This window comes from Mirounga leonina, unplaced genomic scaffold (assembly GCF_011800145.1).
Source record: "Mirounga leonina isolate KUSES-001 unplaced genomic scaffold, KU_Mleo_1.0 Mir_114, whole genome shotgun sequence".
NCBI lineage: Eukaryota > Metazoa > Chordata > Mammalia > Carnivora > Phocidae > Mirounga > Mirounga leonina.
This window is the reverse complement of record NW_023270265.1, coordinates 54,035,050-54,041,669: the sequence shown is the minus strand read 5'-3', so window position 1 is coordinate 54,041,669 and position 6,620 is coordinate 54,035,050. Positions and strand designations below refer to the sequence as shown.

General features: G+C 61.7%; 1 pseudogene; it reads left to right on the top strand.

The window, feature by feature from the left end:
* The first annotated feature begins 2,043 nt into the window (after positions 1–2,043).
* LOC118021055 lies at positions 2,044–3,015 on the top strand (annotated as a pseudogene).
* The last annotated feature ends 3,605 nt before the right edge of the window (positions 3,016–6,620 follow it).

Here is a 6,620-nt window from a genome sequence, read left to right as displayed (position 1 = left end):
CTTGACTCATGTCCGCAGCCCAACGGCCCTGCTCCTGGCTCCTTCCTCATCCCACACCCTCATCTGCCGGAGGCCCCAGTCCTTGATCCTCCCCTCAGCCTCGCACCTTGTGGGACCCCAAATGCCCACCTCCAGGAAGGCTCTGAGCTCCAGATGCACGTGCCCATGTCCCCACCTAACTTCCCCTCATCTCTAAATCTGCACACCAAAAACACTTACTCCCCCCCCCCCCCCCCAGCCCTCCAAAACCCACCAATCCCACATCCTTGGACTCCTCGTTCTTCCACACCACGCCCGATCCATCAGCAAATCCAGCAACATCCTGCCCCACCACAGTGATCCTTAGGTCCGACAGCAGCCCGAATGCAGCCCATCTGGACCCCGCCAGTCTATTCTCCCCAGCAGCCCTGCTCCATCCAGAACCCTGCACATCTCAGGGGCACCACCAGGCCATGCGCCCACTGCGGAGCTCAGCCGCTGACCCCTCCCCAGCTCTGAGTCCAGGTCGGTCCCAGCATGAGCCCTCCCCCTCCACACGTGGAGCGCACGCCCCCTCCCCCCTCTGCCACACCCTGCTCAGCCCCAAGCTCAGTCTGAGGCCTCGGTGGACAAGGCCTGGTGTGGGGGAATGCCCTCTGAAGGCTCACAGCAGCAAGATGCAGAACAGAGCCCGAGTAAGAGTTTAGGGGTTTTGTCCTCCAAACCCATTCTCCCGTATATCAGCCAGCTTGTTTAGCACACTCTCACTTCCACATCAGATGTGCAGATCCACTCAGGGCCACGTTCTGAGGCACTCGGGGTGCAGGTAAGAAGCTAAAACCCCAACCATACTACAAATGAGTGCATTGGTTTTTAAATGGGTTTTGGAGATCTAGAAGCACAGCCTGTGACCTGCGGGAACATTCCTAGAACGGAGAGCACAGGCTGATGGGCGGCAGGGTGCAGGGGGACCCTGGACAGGGCTCAGCCACATCTTGGGGAGCCCCTGAGCCAGCAAACCCATGGGTGGGCAGGGGTGAAGGAAGCTGACTTCTGTTTTGAGGATCTGGCCCTTTCAATCCTGTGAAAACAATTCCCTGTAGCAGCGAGGAAGCTGCCCACCAATTCTGCCCCTCCCGATCCCTCGGCCACCACTGCAGACACGGAATCAGGGGGCACAGGGACTCTGGCCCTGAGAACCTCTCTGCACAGCTGTGGCTTGGGCAGAATCAGACAGGAGCTGCACGTGGGGTGAGGTGGCGGAGGGCTGGACGCCCAGGGCCCGTGGAGGGGCCTCAGCTCCTGGGAGCTCCAGCGAGCACGTAGCTTGCTTGGCCAGGGTGTCAAGGGGACCCAGGGTGGGAAACTTGGCCTCCTGCATCCCTCCAACTCCCTGGGATGCTGAATTCTCCTAGGGAACAGGCGCCCCCTGAGTGGCCATGATCCGCATCGGCCCCTCACTACACATGCCCACGGACGTCCTCCTCAGCACCCCATCCCTCCCGGAGGTGTGGTACATCTCTGCTTAACCTGAGGGCAAATTCTGGGGCTGTCATCTCAAGAACAGACAAGGAAGCCGCGTCTCTGGGCAGCGAGTGCCTTCCCCCTCACCCAGGAAGATGGCAGGAGCCCGGCTCCGGGCCCAGCCCTTCCTCGTCAACCCCAGGCCGCTCACTTGCCCACTGACCCACGACACCCATTCTTCCGACCTGGGTGACCTTGGCCACGGCCTCCCCCCTCCCCACCGGTGGGTCCAAGCCAGGCCTGGGGTGCGGCCGCATGCACACCTGTTAGCAGGTCCCCAGGCCAGGCCTCTGAGGCCTTCTCGGGTGCCCTGCACAGGCCCCCACCACACCACGGCCTTTGTCTAGTCCGTGACCACGCAGGGCCGGTGGCTCCAGGGCAGAGCCCACGTCTGCCCACCCCCCACCCAGTGCCCGGAGGAAACGTGTGAGGCCGCGGGCCCTGCCGTGGGCCGTCCTGGGGAATACTGACCAGGACGGGGGCCCCCCACCACACCCCGCCCGCCCCTCAGCGTCCAACCCGCTGCGTCTGCCACCGGACAGTGCACACCATGTCCGCCGGGGACACCCGCTCCGAGGTGACAGAGTTCATCCTGGCGGGCTTCCCGGGCTCGCTGGGCTTCCACGTGTGCCTGCTGGTGTTGTTCACACTGGCCTACACGCTGACGGTCACGGAGAACGTGGTCATCCTCACCGTGACCCGTGTCAATCCCCCGCTGCACAAGCCCATGTACGTCTTCCTGAGCAACCTGTCCTTCCTGGAGGTGTGGTACATCTCCGTCACCGTGCCCAAGATGCTGCTCAGCCTGGCGGCGCCCCAGTGCCACCACGTCTCCTTCGTGGCTGCATGGCACAGCCGTACTTCTTGCTGGCGCGGGCCTGCACCGAGTGCACGCTCCTGGGCATCGTGGCCTACGATCGCTACGTGCCATCTGCAGCCCCCTGCGCTACCCCGCCGTCATGAGCCCCAGTTTCTGCAGCTTCCTGGCCGCCAGCTCCTGGATCTCGGGCTTCACCGTCTCCCTGGGAAAGGTCTTCTTCATCTCGGGCCTGGGCTACCATGGCCCCAACGTCGTGAACCACTTCTTCTGCGATGTGTCCCCCCGCTGAACCTGGCGTGCTCTGACATGTCCGCGGCAGAACTGGTGGACTTCCTCCTGGTGCCGCTCTTCCTGCTGGGGCCGCTCCCGCTCACCATTCTCTCGTACACCGCCGTCCTCGGCACCGTGCTGCGCATCCCTTCTGCCGCCGGCCGGCACAAGGTCTTCTCCACCTGCGCCTCGCACCTGGCTGTGGTGGTCGTCTTCTACTCGGCCTCCCTCTTCATCTACACCCGGCCATGCGCCATCTACTCCCTCGACCTCAACAAGCTGGGGTCCGTGGTCTACACGGTGCTCACGCCGCTGCTCAGCCCCGTCATTTACTGCCTGCGGAACCGAGAGGTCAAGGAGGCGCCATGCAAGGCGGCTCGGAGGGCAGCCCAGGCCCTGGGTGCCCGGTCCTAGGAGCCTCCCCAGGACCCGCACTGGGCCCCGGTGTCTCCTGTTTAACTCCTGAGCAGCTCCACCAGGCCGAGGGGCTGAAGGCAGAGTCCTTGCTGTCCCTGCCCCTCATCAGTGGGACCTGCCCCGGGACACTACACAGGATGACCACCCCAACCCGGCCCATGGCCAGGGGGCCAATGCCTGGAACAGGCACCCTGTGTGGAGCCCCCTCGCCCTGCCATGCCCTGGTGCTGCCTGAGGCTGCCCACACCCCGTTCCTGGTGGTGACACCCTCTGTCCCCCAACCCTGGGTAGGAGTGGAGTGGCCAGGGTGCAGGCCTGGGCAGGCCCCCAGAGGCCAGGTCAGCTGCAGCACAGTTATGGGGAGAGGGTCTTGGGGCAGCAGGGTGATGCCCAACCAGTGAAGGGGGAGGGACAGGAGTGTAGACGACACAGCAGGGCAAATAAGACTCTGGGAAGGTGGAGAACTGCCCACCTACAACCAGCAGCCCCCTCCCAGCACCTCCTGACCAGTGGCCCTGTGACCAGCTTCCTCTCTGTTGGGAGCACGCAGAGTAAACAAGGCTGGGCTTGAAAGCGATGTGTAGGCCCTGAGCCACAACCCTGCTCCACACGGACCCCGGCTGTCTGCCCGACTGTGGCCTCCCTGCTCTGTGGTGGGACCTGGTGTATAGGATCCCCTCCAAGCTGGCTCACTTTGGCCCTGCTGTGCAGCTGACCCTGGTGCCTACCCTGGCTACAGCTCCCACAAGCACATCGTCACCAAGTGGGGACTGGGTGGGGGTCCACACTCACCATGGGCCTGGCTGACCAGGGAGGACAGGACCTGGATCGTCCTAGAGGAACCTTAGCCTGCTCTCCTGAGATGATTGGTGCCATGGCGTCAGAAGGCCCTGCGTCCCCACTGGGGCATGACTGTGATGGCCCATGAGCCTCTGCTACGGATTCTAGGGTCACGAGGCCCGGCACCAGCCTCTGCTGCAAAGGCAGCCGGGTGCTGGTCAGAAATCTCATGATGCCTCTGCAGGATTTCTGGTTATAATTGTCAGCCATGCTGGCAAGGTTGGGGAAATCTAGAATATTCATCTTGGGCAACTGACAATGGGGGTTTTGAGCTCCATTCTCTGGGCTGCCACAGAAACACACTAGACACTGAGCATGAAGGCTGCTCATTCAGCATGCACACACTGGGCTCCGTGGGTGTGATGGGCCATGTGCTGCAAGGAGCAGGGCCCAAGTCTCCGCGTAGCCCCTTGGTCCAGGACTGTGGGCAGTCCCAGCACAGACTGACCCATCGCTGCATCCTGCCAGCTGTCTTGGCACAGACTCCACCTGCCATGGCAGCCACCAGGATGGAGCAAACGGCCCATGCAAGGTGCCTGTAGGTCTGAAACCTCGAGCACTTCCCACTTTCATAATGAAGGTCCTTCCAAATCAAACTTCTGTAAAGCAATCACTTTAGAAACTAGGGTGAAAATACTACGACTCACTGGTCTGACGATTAATAAAGCAAGCACTGAGTACCAGCCTCTTGCTGGGGCTGCTTGGCCCTGCAGAGACCAGCTGGGTCAGGGAACTCACAGCCTGGCTTAGTCCCCTGGAAGCAACAGAAGCAGCTCGGGTCGGGGCTTGCCACACAGCAGGGCCTCCAAGGCCAGGGAGACACGACCCGTTCCAGGCAGGGCCTGGATGCCGAGGATGGATGAGGACGTAAGTCAGCCCCAGCGAGTGTGGAGTGCCCCACAGGAGAAGAGCCGTGTCGGGAGACCAATCACAGCCGCACACCAGAAGGTGCTGGAATGCAAGGCTACCTGCAGGGCAGATGTGTTCCCCGAACATCCTCCTGAAGAGGTGGAAGCCACTTTAAACAAAGTGGAGACGCGCTCTGATCTTCATGTTGGAGAGACAGCTCTGCAGCTGGGTCAGAGGGACAGCCCACCTGAGCACAGGGGGAGAAGTCGGAGACGGGCTGCTGGGGGAGAGCAGCATAAGCAGCCCAATCAGGCGACTAGTTAATGTTGGGGGAGTGAAAACTAGGGGTCATGGACAAGGCCCCAGTGTTGGCTGGGACTGCTGGGCAGGCGCCCCAAACTGAAGACAGAAAGAGCCCCCAGAGCAGAGATGGGGTGGGAAGCAGGCAGGGGCCTGATGGAGGAGCCTCATGCGCTCTTGGACTTGGGGCACCGGGAGCCACTGAAAGCACAGCCGCATAAAATCATAATTTGAGTTTTTCGCAGATTGCTCTAAACTTGGGGAGGTTCTACAGGATTTGGCCTTGTTCTAATCTGGGGCATGGAGCACAGTGTGGAAGCAGGAGTCCAGGGATAAGGGAGCCGGTGTAGAAGCCCAGGCAAGGGGCTGGGGCGCCTCAGACACGGCACAGTTGGCAGGCGTGTGAGGCTGCGGGGCAGCCCTGCAGGTGGGGCCCCAGCACTGAGGCTGGGGGAGGAGGACACTGGAACGTCCAAGAGGTGGTCCAGGCCAGAGAAAAGGGGCCAGGAATAGAACTTTCAGAGTCAGCTTATAGAGGGATAGCACAGTCAGGAGCACAAGAAGGTCACCTGCCAGGGGTGAAGAGCAGAGGAGCAGAGAAGACCCCTCAGCAAGAGGGCACTGAGGGTGGAAGAGGTAACCCACAGGCCGCCCCACACCCCGGTCAGGGTGGAGGTCCCCACAGGGCGCCAGCTGAGGACAGAACCGTTCCACTGGGTTTGTCAGCAGGTGGCTCAGACATCAGGTGGGAGGGGTAGAGCAGTGAGGGAGCAGGGCGGGGGGCGGAGAGGGGGGCAACCTGCTGGGTAGCCAGAGAAGGGGTGTTGAGGAAGCACTGGCTAGGGAGGTGGGCTGCTGGAGGAGGCAGCTGTTGTGGGCAGGGGTCTGCTGGTTGTCCCTGCAGGCTGGTGGGAAGAGCTTGAAGGGGGGGGCGGTAGAAACAAAAGGGACAGACCCCATTCAGGGCAGGAATGAGGTGCAAGGAACAGGCCAGAGCCTCAGCTGGGAAGGAGGACACCTCCTGCACGGGAGCCCAGCCTTCAAGCTCTCCTAGTTCCGAGCAGAGCTCCATTTGTTGTTTTCTCAGACTTTTGAAGACGTGTATTTCCGGTGGCTACTCCTTTCTTTTGCACACTGTGAAGCTGGGGGCCATTGCAGCAGAGAAGGAAGAGGCCGCTATTCCTGTCTGAGCAGCAGTGGGAGGTCAGTGTCCCTAGGTCTGCAGTGCTGAGCCAGACCCGCCCCATACCCCAGGGCCCCCAGAGACAGGATGACCCACTAGCAGATGAGGAGTCGGAGCCTCTGTGGCCCGGGACGCCTTGCCACCAGTGGTCCCGCTGACCACCCCCAGGCCCTCTCCAAGGGGGCCTCTGCCTCCCCGGCCCAGCCCCCAGTGTCTCCCCAGCCCAGCCCCCAGTGAGGATTCAGTTAGCGGATTGAGCACCACATGCTCCCTCCTTAAATCCCACCAGATTGATGGTAAAGGAACCCATAGGATAAGGACAACGACAGAGGGGACAGCAGCAACAAAGCCCCAGAAACTGGATAAATGGAGTGGACCCGGCAGAGCAGAGAGGACTAAGGTGCAAAGCCCAGAAGGAAGGGGTTTTCCTCGCAGATG